Source organism: Octopus bimaculoides, chromosome 16, assembly GCF_046866305.1.
Source record: "Octopus bimaculoides isolate indiv1 chromosome 16, ASM4686630v1, whole genome shotgun sequence".
In the NCBI taxonomy this organism is placed as follows: domain Eukaryota; kingdom Metazoa; phylum Mollusca; class Cephalopoda; order Octopoda; family Octopodidae; genus Octopus; species Octopus bimaculoides.
This window is the reverse complement of record NC_142943.1, coordinates 28,191,444-28,209,709: the sequence shown is the minus strand read 5'-3', so window position 1 is coordinate 28,209,709 and position 18,266 is coordinate 28,191,444. Positions and strand designations below refer to the sequence as shown.

The following is an 18,266-nucleotide window of genomic DNA, read 5'->3' as shown; positions in this document are numbered from 1 at the left end:
CTCTCTCTCTCTCACTCCTAATACATTCCTTTTACTGGTTGCTTTTTGTTTTTTTTTTAATATGAGAAATATCTATTTTCATATAACTTGGTGAAGGAAGAAGAAAAAGAAAGAAAGAAAGAAATGCAAATGAAATGAAAGAAGGAAAAGACTAAGAAACAAAATGAAACAGAATATGTCTGAATTATCTATTTAAAAAATAAGAAAACAGCAATTTCCAAAGATGTTCTCTTATTCACTTTGAAGACCTCTCTGATTCTTTCAGTGTCTTAGATCCTGTGTTTGTTAAATGGGGTGATTTCCTGGAGTTATACTGTCCCTGTCTGTGTGTGCACGTAAGCATGTACACACACACACACACACACACACACACACACACACACACACACACACACGTATGCACACACGTTGTTCCCTGTATAGTCTTCTTGAAAGTTTCTTCATTCTCACTATTTTTACCTTTTCTCACCTGTATTTCCACCTACCTTATATAGCCTACCTTATTGTAATATTGTTACCTTGATTTCTCAAATTTTGTCTTGACAATTTTCAATGTGTACATGCAAGCGCGCACACACACACACACACACACACACACACACACACACACACACACACACGCATCATGAAGAGTTGGTGAGGCTTACAATACTTTGTACAAAACCCCAGGGAGCCAGATATGTTTCAGAATTCAAGGATTTATTTTTATTTACAATGTATGCACCATATAATACCATAATGGTAATGCTGTCAGGAAGGTTTAGGATAACACCAGTAAACAGACACATTAATAGTTCTACAAAAAGAAAAAGGAAAAAAAATGAGAAAGAACAAAAAAAAAAAGAAGCAGTGAATATGTGAATATTCACACTAATTGGGATAAATATAATTTCCAAACATTGGCGTTAGACCACAAATTTTGAGGGGAAGGGGTTACTTGATTACATCAGACCTAATTTCTGATTAGTACTTTATTTTATCAATCTTGGAAGGAGGAAAGGCAAGTTGATTTTGTTGGGATTTGAACTGGGAATGTAAAGGCCATAATTGAATATTGCAGAGCATTGTTACAGGGATATAAACAAACCAACACCAGTGGAGGAGTCAGACACACATACAACAAGTTTCCATACAGTTTCTGTCTACCAAATTCACCCTCAAAGCATTGGTTGTCTTGGAGCCCTTCAGTAGCAGACACTTGCCTAAGGTGTTGTATAGTAGGATTGAACCCAAAACCACATGGTTGCCAAGCAAGCTTCTTAACCACACAGCCATTCCTGCACTTGTAGATAATTCTAATTTCAATGTGAATACTTTAAATCAGAAAGCTTTGTATGTTGGAAGCAGAGATTGTCATCTCAGATGGATTCACATCAAGAGGTTTAAATTGCAAATTAAAATTGTATTTAATTTTTCATTTCTTCTGAGAATCAAATAAGTACTTGTGACATACTTGATCGTACACTGATTTATTCAGACTAGTGCCTTGTTTTAGTTGTTTTTAGATACACTGTTCTGGCCATTGTACTCTCTACCCTTCTCCAGAGGCTTATTGTATTCAGTAACAATCACAGAATTTCGAACCAAACCCTTTATTTCTACCACAGTGGTAAAGTTTTATCAACCTGTTGTCCATGTCTGGGATATTCTTGTAATAGTTATTCTCATGTGCTTGTGATACCACTTGCTTGTTTTTCCTTAATCCATTGTATATTTAGCTTCAGTGACCCAAGAATCAAACACCGAAACCACCAGTTAAACTTCAATAATTTATATGTGTATGTTCGTAAAGGTATTGTCCCATAGAACAGTTGATGGAAACTAGGAGCTTTAAACCCAGCATGGCCACAACTAACTGAAACCGGTAAACCGGTTTATCTATATATATAAAAATAAAAACTGTCATCCAGATTGTAGATGTACATAATTCCTCTTCCAAGACAGGTTATGTGTTTTACAATGTAAATGGATGTGAATCATCATCATCATCATCATCATCATCATCATCATTATTTGATGTTCATTTTCCATGCTGGCATGGGTTGGATGGTTTGGCAGGAGCTGGCAGGCTGCACCAGGTTCCATTTGTTTGTTCCGGCATGGTTTCTACGACTGGGTGCTCTTCCTAATGCTGACCCCTTGGTGCTTTTTATGTGATGCTAGCATCAGTGCTTTATACGTGGAGCATGGGAGCTTTTTTTTTTATGTGGCACCAGCTTTTTATGTGCTTTCACTCTATAAAATTTAGTTAAAAAATGTGGGGACACTTTGTTACTTTTGGTTTTGACTGGGTTGGAACTATTGAAAAAGGTTTCAGGCACAGAAATAACTCATTGAGCTTTTGGAAACAAAGGTTTTAGCATCTTAACCGTTAGGCATTCAGCCTGCTGTGTCAAAGGTAATATTTATTCACATTGTTTTGAATTAATCATGCATTACTTGTAGCTTTGAAATTTCCATGATGTGATTGCTAGAATGACATTGCAGGGTAGGTGTGAGAAGTGAGATCCAGTCAGTTTAAACGTAAAACACGTAGAGTGTTGCAGTCCTTCTGTCTGTTGGATCCTGTTGTACAGTCCAATCGATGCCATTAAATGATGATTGGAAGAGGACTCTTAAATTCTTCGTGTCTCAGGTGACAAAAAAGTTGGTACCTGATATAATAAACCAATGGATTATCTCAGTGGATCTCAACCTGGGTCTTATATGACTCTTGGCGATTCACACAAGATTTTGTGGTTAAAATTTACCTGCAAAAGATTGGTTATACTTCTACAAAACACAAAGTATTTTAATAATTTTAAATAGAATTCCTAACAATATTTACCTATAAAAGTATAATGGGATTTTTAAAAATGCAAAATGGTTATAAGTAAAATAGGAATCTGGAAGGTCCACATATAAAAAAATGGTTGAAAAGACTGGTTTATTGAAAGCAGGAAACTTGCAGTTAAGAATTGTTCTTCTCCAGAGACATTGATGTTTGCATGTATTTGATGTGTGGTAGACAGAGACATACAGCATCCATTTTCTTGTTCCAAACTCCTTACACTGGATTGAAGGATCTTTAAAATGGAGCAACTGCACATTTGGAGAGTGTACAATGTTTTCAGTTCTTTGGGATTCGTAGAAGATGAAATCCAGTGGATGACTTAGGCTCAGTATAGAAACTGATGAGAAGATGCGAGGATGACACTGAGTATAAATGAGAGAGAGAGTGGTGGTGGTGGTGAGGGGAAAGAAATCACATTTGTTAGATATTGTAGAATCAATCAATGAATTCTAAATATAGCCAGTTAATAAAAATAAATAAAACAAAAATTTGAAGAGGGAAAAATAAAAAATAAAGAGAAGAATCTCTTTGAAAGACAATTTGCAGAAAATCCAATATTTAGCTGTCAGTTGAGATTGAATTTTAACATGTTAAATCCAATTGGGTAATTGATTAGTCTCAGATTGTTGCCTTCTCCCACCCTGCTTCCAATCCACCTGTTTCACTTCTTCTTCTATAAATAATTTACTTCCAAACCATTTATTTCCATTTAATTAGATTGTCTAGGCAGATAGCATTAAGTTCAGTTTCAAAATTCTCCTGTGTATATAGTAAATGTGTGTATACACACGCACATGCACATCAGTGTGTGTCTATAAACTTGCCTGTGTGTATATGCATAATGATATATGTATTTGTATACACCTTCGTATGTGTGTGTTTTAAATTTAGTGTCACTCCTGTTGTGTCTATGTATGTATAAATATACAGCGACAAGCTCTTTATATACCTATGCATGTGTGTGTATATAAATGTACAGTAATATACTCTCTGCTTGTGTATATATCTGTATGTGTGTGTATTATCATACACTTTGTTTGTATGTTTAATTGAAATCATTCTTCTCAGGTTGTTTCTCTCACAAATTGTATTGTAAACAAGATCAAAGGATATTTATTTACCACACGACAAAGTCTCTTTCATCTTATACGCTATCTTTATTGATTGTTGTTTTTGTTAGGTAAATGCTTGGTATGCTGAGATAAATCATTCGAGAACTTATTTCTTACGTTGGGGCTCTGTATAGATTCTTCAAGCTGGATGAAGCTTCTCTTTTTCGCTTTTTAAGCTTGCACTTACTGAGAAATATCAGAATGGCATTTCTAGCATGTCTTGGACAAGATGCCAGGGGAGCACTTTTAGCATGCTAAAGTGCGATTCTTAACATATCTTGGATAAGATGCCAGGCTGCCATTTCTTAGACTGTTGACAATTCGATAAGTTTTTATTGTTTAGACTCATGCCAACTTTTGTTGAGTGGACTTAGGTGTGTGTCTTTATATATATTTAAATATACATATGTATATGTATGTATATTTTTATTTTATCTTTTACTTGTTTTAAGTTATTAGACTGTGGCCATGCTACGGCACCACCTTGAATGTTTAGCTGAGCGAATCAATGGCAGTACTTTTTTTCTTTTAAACCTGGTATTTATTCTATCAGTCTTTCTTGCTGAACAGCTAATTTATGGGGATGTAAACACACCGACACCAGTTCTCAAGTCAAAAAATTTAGTTTCTTTTTCATTTTTCTTTCCCATCTGCTTCAGTTATTCGACTGCAGTTTGTGCCGGAGCAATGGCCTTCAATGGTTTCATCACTCATATTATCTCCCAAGTACTTCTTTACTTTTCTACTTATTTTTCTTGTGTGTGTGTTGGCTGTGTGGGTAGATGTGTGGCAATTTAAGAAAATTGCAGGCGTGGCTGGGTAGTAAGAAGTTTGCATTCCAACCATATCATTCTGGGTTTAGTTCCACTGCATGGTACATTGGGCAAGTGACTTCTACTAAAGCCTTGAGCTGACCAAAGCCTTGTGAGTGGATTTGGCAGATGGAAACTGAAAGAAGCCTGTCGTATATATATATATATATATATATATATATATATATATATGGACATGTGGTGAGAATGGATGAGGATAGCTGCGTGAAAAAGTGCCACACCCTAACAGTTGAGGGAACCCGTGGAAGAGGTAGGCCCAGGAAGACCTGGGCTGAGGTGGTGAGGCAAGACCTTCGTACATTGGGCCTCACCGAGGCGATGACCACTGACCGAGACCTTTGGAAATGTGCTGTGTGTGAGAAGAACCGGCAAGCCAAGTAAGATCGTTGCCAGTGCCCCTGGACTGGCTCTTGTGCGGGTGGCACATAAAAGACACCATTTTGAGCGTGGCCGTTTTCGTGCGGGTGACACGTAAAAGCACCCACTACACTCTCTGAGTGGTTGGCGTTAGGAAGGGCACCCAGCTGTAGAAACTCTGCCAAATTAGATTGGAGCCTGGTGTTGCCATCCGGTTTCACCAGTCCTCAGTCAAATCGTCCAACCCATGCTAGCATGGAAAGCGGACGTTAAACGATGATGATGATGATGATGATAAGTGTGTGTGTGTGTATGTCTTTGTGTCCCCATCACTACTTGAGAACTGGTGTCGGTGTGTTTACGTCCCCATAAATTAGCTGTTCAGCAAGAAAGACTGATAGAATAAATACCAGGTTTAAAGGAAAAAAAAGTACTGCCATTGATGCGCTCAACTAAACATTCAAGGTTTATAAATTCCAGGTGTTTTACTAAAATCCTCCAAACCAGTGGCACTAATGCCCTCTCATCTCACATCTATTCAGCACTTACTTTAAGAGCACTTTAAACTTGTTATTTGACAAGTGTTCAAAATAGTCAACTTGCTTGTATATAGGCGTGCATAATATATATCTAGTTTTTCTTTCTCTCTCTCCCTCTCCCTCTCTCTCTCTCTCTCTCTCTCTCTCTCTCTCTCACACACACACACATTTTTATGTAATGTTTGTGTGTATATGTATGTATAAATGTAATTCTTTCTGTGTGTGTGCATGCAGCCTTTTCCTCTATATGGAAGGTATTTTTTTTTTATTAACTGTTGTTAGTTTACTTCTGTTTTGTTTTTATTATTGTTTCAAGCTGCCAGCTACTTAAGTGGAGTAAAGTCAATCAAGGTTGTTGATGAACTTCCATTCAACTCTGTATTTTGCTGTAGTCTGCTTCCTTGTAAGGGAGGTGAAAGAAAGCGAGCGAAGACATTAGTGCCACTGGTTTGGGCCAGGGTAGTGGCTCTAATGACCAACAGTGTTTATGCAGTTTTATAGACCTCCTTGATCATAATTCAATATTTATCATAATTATTGGGCTTTATTTAATCTTTCATGGTTATATTTTTAATGACTAGACTTGATAGTGTGTTTCAATTAATTCATCATCATCATCATCATCATCGTTTAACGTCCGCTTTCCATGCTAGCATGGGTTGGACGATTTGACTGAGGACTGGTGAAACCGGATGGCAACACCAGGCTCCAGTCTGATTTGGCAGAGTTTCTACAGCTGGATGCCCTTCCTAACGCCAACCACTCAGAGAGTGTAGTGGGTGCTTTTATGTGTCACCCGCACAAAAACGGCCACGCTCGAAATGGTGTCTTTTATGTGCCACCCGCACAAGCCAGTCCAGGGGCACTGGCAACGATCTCGCTCGAAAATCCTACAGGAGCCAGTCAGGCGGTACTGGCAATGGCCACGCTCAAAATGGTGCATCTCATGTGCCACCCGCACAAGAACCAGTCCAGGGGCACTGGCAACGATCTTACTTGGCTTGCCGGGTCTTCTCACGCACAGCACATTTCCTACTTAATATAATCAAAATTTTGGAGGATTGTAGTAAAACACCTGGAATTTTTAAATATTTGTCTTTTACTTGTTCCAGTCATTAGACTGTGGCCATGCTGGAGCACTGCCTTGGCTGGTTTTAGTTGAACAGACTGACCCTGATACTTAAGTCTGGTAATTATCACATCAGTCTCTTTTGCTGAACTACTAAGTGACACACCAGTTGTCAAGTAGTGGTGGTGGTGGTGAGAAACCGGTGCACGCACGCGCGTGCACACACACACACACACACTTATATACAATGAGCTTCTTTCAGTTTCCATCTACCAAATTCATTCACAAAGCATTGGTTGACCTGGGGCTATAGTAGAAGGCACTTGTTCAAGGTGCCACGCAGTGAGACTGAACCTGAAATCCCATGGTTGCAAAGTGGGCTTCTAAGCCACACAGCCATGCCTTTGCCTATGGATATTATTCAGACACAATTAAGTCCAGATTAAACACACCTAAGCTTAAAGGTGAGGCATTCCATCTGTGTTCATTCATTTGTTTTTTATTATTTATATTTTTTTTTAGAGTCAAAGTATATCCAGCATTACACGAGCCAATGTTCTTTTTTAAGGTGGTCGGTGATAGAGATTTAGCTGCTATTTCTAGCTGGTTATGTGATTACATAGACCAGTTCTTCTCAACCTTTTTAATATCTGGGCCGGGTCTAAATTCTGGATATTTTAGTCGAGCACACCATAAAGAAAAAACAAACAAACAAAAAGTTGATTAAAAGAAAAATTTATATTTATAAAGGGAAGACCATAAGAAATAGTAAGGCAATGGAATTTGACATGAAACTTGGATTTTGCTTTCAACTTTCAAGTAGTTTGTCAGAATGAGGGCTCATGGTGAATGATGCAGAACACTAAAGCTGGTTGATATGATTGGTCAGTCATTTAGTTGCAATATTTTGTTTTGATACCCATCGGTTTGCTGAACAGTGCTTCTCTCTCTCTCTCTCTCTCTCTCTCTCTCTCTCTCTCTCTCTCTCTCCCCTCTCTCTCTCACACACACATGTTGAACCAAATGCAGAAGCATTTTTCTGTGTATTAGCAATCAAGTTAGGATGTTTCCCCTTTGGGATTCAATTTTTAAAAAAATGGTCAAGGGCTACCATGTGGCCCCGGGAGCTGTGGTTGAGAACTGCTGACATAGAGGCTTGTTGTTCTACTGACACTGATCTACAGATATCTCACAATATCTCCCATAGTATGAGATTTTGATTGAAATTTTAATTTGACTTTAGAAGAGGTCACAGATGGATTTTTATTAAAAGAGTTAGAAATTTGTCATGAAAAAATAACAATTGTTTTTGCTTCATGAATGACATTAAAGACAACTCATTATTAAATTGCTGCTGACAAACACGGTCTAATCTTTTATATATTGCTACCCATCTCCCTTATCTCATTATCCAAGTCTGCCTTCATCCACTTCTTCTGTTGCCAGTCGTTCTCTTCTCCCTCCAACTCAGCCTTTTTCCATCATTTAATTGATATTCTATCAGTTATGGCAATGAGTATTCCAGTTGATCTGATCAACGGAACAGCTTGCTGCTCATGAAATTTACATGCAAGTGGTTCAGTACCCCGTAGACATGTATACCCATTTGTTAAATTAATGTGTAACTGGCTGAGTATTCCATTGACATGTTTTTGTTTTTCTGTGAGTCCCAGAAATTATAAGAATGGATTTAACCTGATTTCATTGGCATATAAGTGAATAAGATTACAACACTAACCCCCTGAATAGGATGTCAGTCCATCACAAGGTTAACTTCCCAGCTTATTTACAGTTGAGTGGACTGGAGCAAAGGGGAAATGAAGTGTTTTTCCCAAGAACACAACGTGCTGCCCAGTCTGTGAATCAAAACCATGATCTTAGGATTGTGAGTGCAACATCCTAACCACCAGGCCATGTGCCTTCACAAACTCTTCACATAATTCTTAGGCTGAATCTCCATGACCAAGTCGAACCTTTGAATCAAATGTTCCGTCTCTTTGATGGACATCCACCTCTATTTACCCATTGTCACTCAAAAGTCTTGGACATGTCCCTTCCTCCTGAAACAACAGAACAGACATTCCAAATTGGTCAGGTGAGTACTAGGACCAGGTTTGATGGTCAAACATTTTTATATATTACAAGCGGTGTACCTGTTTGTGACCCTTGGCCATCCTTTCTGGAATAGCTTCCTTTCAGTTCATTTTTGAGTGAGACTGGCCATTTCGCTTGTAATCTTATCCCTGGAAGTCTGGATTGAACCAAAACCCAGATAATTTAACTAGTCTGACATGGGACCACCGATATGGATTCGATTCTCTGGGTGCCAATTTGGAAGCCCACTGATTTCTCTGTGTCAATCCTTCTTCCTGTTACCACTTTATATTCCTTTCGAATGATGATTGCCCCTTTGACTTTTCATGATGTTGAGCACTGCTATAATGATGTTGCCTGATACAGTTCTCTCACTTCCCATTCAAACAGGATGCTCTTCAACACTTCCAGTTGCCACAGCAGGTTTGAGAATCACTACATACAGAAAGGATGAGAGAGTATCTTTGACTGATTGAGTATATGATTGAAATAAGTTCCAACAGATGTCCATTTAGTCAAACAACCGAACAGATGCTGCTGTATATTGAAGCAATCCAGCCTTTTGAAAACAGGACTGAAACAGGCTGCTGTGAGGACAGCTGCCAAATAACAGTAAATGATCTTATCAAAAGCTTTTAATTGATCCATATTGATTAGAGTCCCACTGAAACCAAGATTGTTACCCATCCTTTCTACAATGTTGGAGGTCATGCATAAATCTGCCTGGGATCATGTAAGTTTCCACACTCACAATCACTACTGACCAGTGCCAATCTCTGTTAGCACGTTTGCGAAAATCTTGAGCTCTGAATTCTCTGAAGAGTTATAGGTTACAGATTATTAATAATGTTCTTGTTTACATCCTTCCTCAACGATGCTACTGCTTCTCGGCTCACAGAACTAGGAATTCTCCTATTCTGTTTCCAGATGTTTTGACAAAGCAGTCTTGCATCTATATATATGTATATGTAAAGCTTGTAAGGCACTCTATTCAAACCAGTTAATTTAACCCTTGCACAATTATGTAATGCTAACATATTTTAGCTTCAGTCATTGTCATTTTGCAGCAGCCTTTGCTCTGAGTGATGCAGCATGCTGTCAAGGTAGGCACTGCTGCTTGTCTCTCGAGTCCACCATTTGCCTTGAACAGTTGAGTAAAATGCACCTGGAAAACTGCACTCATCTGATTGAAATCAAATAACATGAGTCTGTCCTCCTTCATCAGTGACCAGATGGTGTCATAGCTACCACATCGTAACTCTGCCATCTCAGTCCATTTGAATGGCTTTCATTCTTTTGTTTTATGACACATGAATCTTAGCTCTAACAATACAACTTTCATGTCTTGTATTGAAGAGATAAATTGCTCAGCAGCGTTCTCAGCAGTTTGCACATTGGCTGGAATGCTTTTCTTAATTTCCTCTTCTAATTTGCTCCAAAGCTTCCACTCTTGTCTATTTTTCTTTATTGCTAATTCTTTGCTTAATCCTATTGATCTACTTTAATCACCCCCTTTCAGAGTACTTCACCACTAGATGTTGACTCTCATTGAAACAAAACTACAAAATTTGTAATGGTCCAATAGATGACTGATATTATTTTACTGAAGTAATGTAAAGCAAACTATTGATCTCAGTTCAATCAATTCCATGTCTGATTGATGCTTTATTTTTATCAATCACTAGAAGATGAACTGCAAAGTTGACCTTAATAGGCATTGGAACTGAAAATGTGTGAAAGGACACAACTGAATACTGCCAGTTACTACTTAACTGATACCCTTGCTGTTTTGGCCAATCCACCCCTTTTTAATTATGTCAATGGAATACATGAATAAGCCTAAATAAGCTTAAGTAAGGTTTACAGAGATGGGAAAATTTCTTCATGTCAAACTGGATTCTAAAATGCCAAATTGGCATTAAGTTTAAGCAGCCTTTGTAATGACCAATAATCTCTGTGTGAGTTTGAAGCGGAATAAGGTGTGGGGCATACTGGTTTAACTGGTGGGGTGGGGTTAGAAATGTTTGCCATTATACAATGAAAGCAATCAAGACGTGAGCGCTTGTCATCAGTTAGCTGTCTTGTTGCAAAGGAGAGAAATATTAACAAGTTGACAGAAGCTGTCTTCTACGTTATTACACAATGCATGTCACTATTCACTCTATCCTTCTACTTAAAAATAAACAGCAAATGATAAAAAAAAGGTTTAATCTGAACTTCCATCTGGGGAGGGAAGACTGCTTATAATAATATATTTGACCAACAATTTGCTTTTTGATTGTTTTCAATTTAATTTTATTTTTATGTAATTTGTATTTTCTTTTTTAATTGTTCCTATTTGTCACTGCACTAACGCAAAAATGACTTGAATATTTCACACAAAAAAACACACACCTTAGCTTTGTTTGTTATTTCAAATTATATATTCACATTGTACATCCCTTGATTAGTCATAGGAGTTAAATTATTTTATTTTTTTTATTTTTAAGTATTTGATTTTCTATTTCTTTTCTTCCTACACTTTGTCAGGACAATTTTCAAATACATATTTTTATTTAGCTTGCTTTATTTTTTTATGTATTTCACCTTCTTTATTTCTTTATTCGTTTATTAAATTTTTATATTCCCTTTACTTTAGTATTTTTTAAATTTGATTTTTAAAAGCATTTCTGGAATTATCATCATCACATTAGTGTAGTACTAGTAGTATTATTGGTATACTATAAGTTTTATATTATTATTTGAAAATAATAATGAAAAGGACCCGTTCACCTTTTTTTTTTGTTTTTATAAAATAAGTATTAGTTATTTAAATGTAGTTTTATTTTAGTTTGTTTTAAGTCCTGTTGAGTATTGTATTTCTTTGCTTGAGGGTGGGGTTGGCGGTTTTTCTATAACAAAAAAAAAGAAGGCAAAAGAAAGCTCTTAAAATAACCCCTAGAGACAAGTCACATGTACTTCAACACCAACTGTCAACATTCTTCAGTCTCTCCCATGTTCGGCTTGAAGTCAGGCTTGTTGCTTTCTTTTTTATTCTGTTTCCATGTAAAGTGTGTGTGAGCATATTCATTCTGACCATATCCACATTCTGCATGGGCATTTACAGGTATTCCAAACATATACATACAGGCAAGCACAATGCATGCGCACACACACACACACATTTGTGTATTTATGTATAGATAGATAAAGACAGGTAGATAGATAAAGACAGGTAGATAGATAAAGACAGGTAGATAGATAAAGACAGACAGAGAGCTAGAGCTGTTACTCAATGAACATTCAACATGTAAAGAGAACACAATACCTCTGGTACAAAAAGCACACACACACACACACACACACACACAGTGTTTTTGTTTTTTTCTTTTAGTTATCACTTTAGTGGCAAAGCAGTTTACCCAGAGCCATAACTAGAAAGAGAAGCAACATTGATGATGTGTGTATCGGTAGTTTTATTTGGTTTTCAGTAAATTATCCTCCTGTGTGAAAAAAATCATCCTCATTATCATCACCATCATCATCAGTAATAGTAGTAATGGTGGTGGTGGTGGTGGAGTTGCAGGAAATTATAGAATAGTGGACTACATGTCTTACATCCATTTTTATCTTCTGAATTTAAATCCCAGAGGAGTCACCAATATTTGCCTTTCATTGCTCAAGGTTGGTGGGTGTATGGTCAATAAGATAATTTACTGGGCATGTGCAGGGGGTGGGGTGGCAATACCGCCAATTATGCCCTTCCCACTATCATGTTGTTTTGTGCCAAATAATAATCATAATAATAATAATAAATAATAACAACAATAATAATAATGATCCTCATTATTGTTGTTGTTGTTGTTGTTGTTATCAACCTTCCAACCATCCTGTTCCATATTTCCTACAATCTCTACAAGATCATGTTTTCTCAATTCTCCACAAAATATAAAATTAATTTTCTCAATTTCATTTTGGATATTCTGTAATTTGACTTAAGCTCTGAGAGCAGGGTGGTGGTGGTGGTGGTGGTGGTGGTGGAGTGTCTGTGTATGTACGAGGGGCGGGAACTGATTGTGGTGGTTGATAGTAGTACAGTGGTGGAGGTGGAGGGTGGCGGAGATGTTTCTGTAGTTGTGATGGAAGAACTGTATTGGTGAAGCGGTGGTGGTGGTGGTGGTGGTGACGGTTACCTGTTGTGACAGCAGTGGTAAGGCTGGTGACTGGTGGTATGGTGACATAGGGAGTTAGTGTTGTGGTGGTAGTGTGATGATGATGATGATGACGATGGTGCTGGTGGGGAAATTATAGTGTGAATACTAGTGATTGTATGAAAGAAATGTTGATATTAGTTATGAAGATTATCATTATTATTATTAATATTATTATTATTATTATTATTATTATTATCGACTGGCTTCCATGTCGGTGGCACGTAAAAAGCACCAACCGATCGTGGTCGATGCCAGCTCCTGGCCCCTGTGCTGGTGGCGCATAAAAAAGCATCCACTACACTCTCGGAGTGGTTGGCTTTAGGAAGGGCATCCAGCTGTAGAAACGCTGCCAGATCAGAATGGAGCCTGGTGCAGCCTCCTGTCTTCCCAGACCCCAGTTGAACCGTCTAACCCATGCCAGCATGGAAAACGGACGTTAAATGATGATGATGATGTTGGTGATGATTATATTTATTATTATGAAGATGGTGAGCTGGCAGATCGTTATTGTGCTGGATAAGATGCTAAGTGACATTTTTCCTGACTTTATGCTCTGAGTTCAAATGCTACCAAGGCTGATTTTGCCTTTCATCTTCTCAGGGTCGATAAAAATAAGTACAAGTCTTGCATTGAGGTTGATGTGATTGCGTTATCCCTTACCTCCACAGTTCCTGGCTTTGTGTCAATATTTGAAACCACTGTCGTCACCTTGTGGCATCTATTCCAGTTCTGCACGTTCTGTGTTCGAATGTAACCGAGGCGGAACTTTGCCTTTCGTCTTTTCTTGGGTCGATAAAATAAAGGACCAGGGAAGTGAAGCCCTTGTCTTTCCCCGATGATCAGCCTCGTGCCTCAGTTAGAAACTCTGCGCTGGTGTCACATAAAAAGCACCTGTACTGGTGCCTTGTAAAGTGGCACTCAGTATACTCTCTGCTGGGTGCATTTAGAAACCATGCCAAAGCAGTCAACTGGAGCTGGGTGCAGCCCTCCAGCCTTGCCAGCTCCTGTCAAACTGTCCAACCCATGCCAGCTTGGAAAACAGTTGTTAAATAATGATGATGATGATAATAATAGTTGTTGTTTTGCTCCAGGTCGGAGGTAGTAGATTGTTATTTGAAGGATACCTGGCTGATGTTTCTAGTTGGTAAACTAACCATGTAGAGGCTCCTTGTTGACTCATTTTAGTGATAGTTGCTAAGATACCGAATTTATATTTTATTTCTCAAAAAAAAATCATTTTGCTTCTTTAATCACTTCTGATGAGCACGAGAGAGAGAGAGAGAGGTGTGTGGGGAGAGAAAATTTCTCTACCTGGACATCTCGGTGTATGCGTGTGTGTGTGTGTGTGTGTGTGTGTACGTGTACACATATACTTATATTCATGTCTTTCTAGTGTGTACATAAGTGTCTCCAGATAAATGTGGTGTGTGGATATATGTGCTTGTGTGGTGTTGCCAATATGTTTGTATGTGTGTGTTTGTGTGTGTGTGTGTGTATGTATGTACTTTTGCTTGCTTGCATGTGTAATGTTATGACAAGAGAGAGAGAGAGAGAGAGAGAGAGAGGGGGAGTTGCTTGTGCAGACATTCCTTCTTGTTTGCTATGGATCATTACAGTATATACAAAAAAATACAAACATAAACAACCAGCCCAGAATAAGGACCTCCTCACCACCACTTCTGTGTGTGTGTGTGTGTGTCATGGTGAAGACTGTTGCTTTTGCCTTTCTCTACCGAAACGCTATCATTAATATGGACCTAGCACTATTATTTTCTTCCCTTTATATAAATGTGTGCCTGGTTGAGAGTCCAGTTGGAAAATGTTCATTACCCTTTTTTAAAAATTTTTTGTTTATATTTTTACGACTGTACATTCTGATTGATACTGTCTCTTTCTCTCTCTCTTCTCTCTCTCTTCTCTCTCTTTCTCTCTCTCTTCTCTCTCTTTCTCTCTTCTCTCTCTCTCCTCTCTCTCTCTCTCTTTCTCTCTTCTCTCTCCTTCTCATACACCCACATCCCACCTTCACACTGGGCCTCCCAACCAGAGTTTAATTAACGCCCTCTTAGACATGACTCTTTCTTGCTTGATGAAAGCTATGAAACCTTTAACCGACTTTCGGCTGAAGTGGGTGGATGTGTGTGTGTGTGTGTGTGTGGTGGAGGGGTGAGGTACTGTTGCTTGTTAGAGTTGTTGTGATTGTTGTTGTTCCTGTTAAATAGCATGGTCGGGCCACTTGTTTCAGCTTGTAACTCGTATAGTAATTTGGGACATAGGTATGGTTTTAGTGCCAATCATAACTCCTGTGCACGAGGTGTGGATGGGAGTGTGAGACGGTAGTACAATGTAAGAAAGGTAGAGGACTGTTATGGAACGTGTAAAGAAGAAGAAGAAGAAGAAGAAGAAGGCGATGAAGAAGAAGAAGAAGAAGGAGAAGGAGAAGAAGAACTGTTAGAAATAAAACTATGTACTAGAGTGAGTAGAAAGAAAGTGTGAAAATATAAAAGGAAGCAGAAAAGCCAATGATAATAATAATAATAATCCTTTGTGCTAAAGGCACAAGGCTTGAAATTTTTGGGGAGGGGACTAGTTGATTACATTGACCCCAGTGTTTCATTGGTACTTAGTTTATCAACCATGAACGGATGAAAGGCAAAGTCAACCAATAATACCATCACCACCAACAAAATAGCAACCACAACAGCAATTTTTATTGCCACTCAGGCTGTAGATGAGGGAACGTTCCAAGGATAGGTTACAAAAGGTGTTGGGGTTTACACTGAAATGAAATATAATGAAAAATAATGATGTATATAAGTCTATAAGATATGGTAATGTCCCAAGAGGAGAACTGCCATCTAGGGCCTGTCAAGAAACTTGGCAAATCTAGGATTACTCTGACTATAAAATGAAAAGTGTTTTCTCGCAGCTGTATTCTCAAGTCTTCAGGCATATGTTCTGAGAGTAGGTCCATTCACGTGAATCCTGCTCACCATTTTCATCCACTTTTACTATCTCTCTTTTATAACTTGAAGAGGAAGGTCTGATGAAAGTGTCTGTTCTCAGTCCTTCCACATCACATCCATCACAACAACCTCTTTTGCTGAGACACACCAGACAGAGGAGAACTGTCTGTCCTTATTTCCCAAAAGAAAGGGCAAGGGTAGTTTTTACCATGAATTCACCAATATCCAGATCTGTCCTCCATGCAGCAACAACTGTTTCACAGAATGCCAGAATGCTTCAACACCAGATGCATATGTACAAAATGCTTTCATCACTTTGCATTCCTCTTGGACAGGGTTGGCTGATAGCACTTTCATACTTGTAGAGAATACCTCAAACTGTCAATTCCCATCATTTTCCTGGAAGTCATCCATAATCCTTAAGCTGAAAGTTCTCAAGAACCAGTTACCCTGACAATGTTGCTGTCCTTCGTCACCACTGATAATGTTTAAGGTGTAAGTTCCACTGACCATTTTGCTTAACTATTGCAAAGTTGTGAGCGTCCAGCAACATTTCAGATGCTTCATGTTCCAGCCTTGTTCTTTACTTCCCTCGGGACCATAGTTTCATCAACGAGACGATCATACCTAACGAATGCTGACCTCTCCTCATCACTGTTCAAGAATCTCTGTTGAAGCTGCAGCCTTTGCGTCAGCAGCCATGGCAAATTGAACCCTCAATGCTGAGGGTGTTTGCAGTCAGTCGACTGCGAGAATGAAAGAAATGTGGAGCAAGGCATTTTGCTCATAGCTGTGTGGTTAAGAAGTCTGCTTCCCAACCACATGGTTTCAGGCCCAGTCCCTTGGGCAAAATGTCTTCTATTGCACCGGGTTTACCAAAGCCTTGTAGGCAGATCTGTTTGATGGAAACTGAAAGGAACCTGTCATGTGTGTCTCTTGGTTTTGACATATCCTGGTTGTTGCATATGAGTGTCATTGTTGTACAAGCAGTATCATTCATTTCCATTAGCCATGGAGAAATATTAGTTTGCTTGGGAACAGATAAGAGTTGGTAACAGCAAGAGAATCCAGCCATAGAAAATCTGCCTCAATAAACTCTGACCTATGCAAGTATATAAAAGTGGACATTGAAATGAGGATAATGATAGTGATGATGTAGTAAGTATTGTTTGTCAACTCTGCCTGAATTTTCTGGGATAGTTTCCTCTTCCCATTTCTGGATGAGACTCTCCACTCTGCTCATAGCTTTGTCCAAGTTCTTGTTCACCTGAATCAGATTCCAAGCAAATTAAGGTTCTCTGCCTTGATCTTGGAGAAGCAGAAGTCTTCTGCTTTCGTCACCAGTGAAAAGTGTGGCATCTTCTTGGGCTTTTTACATTTCCCTATGATGTTTGAGAGTCTATTTGATTTGAAATCTTGTTTAGGTTTTCAACTTCTACCTGGATCAGGACTTCTGCTCCAATTTTGGATCAGTTTTCCTGATGCTGTTTCTTTTCATGTAAGTTTGATTATGTTCTCACTCTGTAGGATAATCCATGCTCTTGGCCACCTGATGTTTCATTCTTCTGACATATCCACTACCTTCACCTCTCTCCAGAATGAAAATAAATTCCTCACTAATGGAAGTGGAAAGCCTTTGTGTGTGATCTTCTGAGTGGAATGTCACATCTAGTGTCTCGTATTACCCAGTGCAAGTTCTAAACATTGTTCCATAAGGCATCTCTCCACCTGGGTACATGAGGCTCTTGTTTTTCTCTGACAGCTTTGGGGAGCCATCTCATACAGTCTTTCTGTTGTCTCTGTTCGGACAAGCCCTTACGTGTCTCTTCGGTTAAACTCCTTTTCCAGAGAGGCTGCTTAAGTGTTTCTGCAGAGATGCTGGCCCCTTGCAGCTGCTTTGCTGTAGACTTCGTTACTGCTGCTGCTGCTACTTTCCAAGGTGACAGAGGACTTAGTTGTAGAAGTACTGAGATGGGGGGTGGGGGGTGGGGTGGCACTTTGCAGCTGCAGCAGAAGTTGTGCTGCTGGCTGTGTTGCTTTTGCTGATCTTGGCTTCCATATATATATTTTTGTGTTCCTTGTCTTTTGCTTGTGATGCTGCTAGTTGAAGATGTAGCAGTTGGTTGATTTGTCTTTGAATTGGTAGTGACAGGAGGAAAGCAAGGTGTTTAATAGTTAGCTGCTGCTGCTGTTGCCTGTCCTTATGTCCTGAGTGCAAAATCTGCTGAGGTCAACTTTGCCTTTCATCCTTTTGGGGGTCACTAGAATAGGTA

At 38.7% G+C, this 18,266-nt stretch overlaps 1 protein-coding gene across 8 annotated transcripts in view; it reads left to right on the top strand.

The window, feature by feature from the left end:
* Positions 1–18,266, top strand: part of LOC106878385 (uncharacterized) — a 94,225-nt gene that overhangs the window by 35,055 nt on the left and 40,904 nt on the right. For 4 of the 8 annotated variants that reach the window (XM_052973798.2, XM_052973799.2, XM_014927576.3 and 1 more), the window contains exon 2: positions 9,228–9,570. The exons of the other annotated variants lie outside the window; for them this stretch is intronic. The gene's annotated coding sequence lies outside the window, so the exon portion shown is untranslated. The remainder of the gene's footprint in view (positions 1–9,227; positions 9,571–18,266) is intronic. 8 annotated transcript variants of the gene reach the window in all.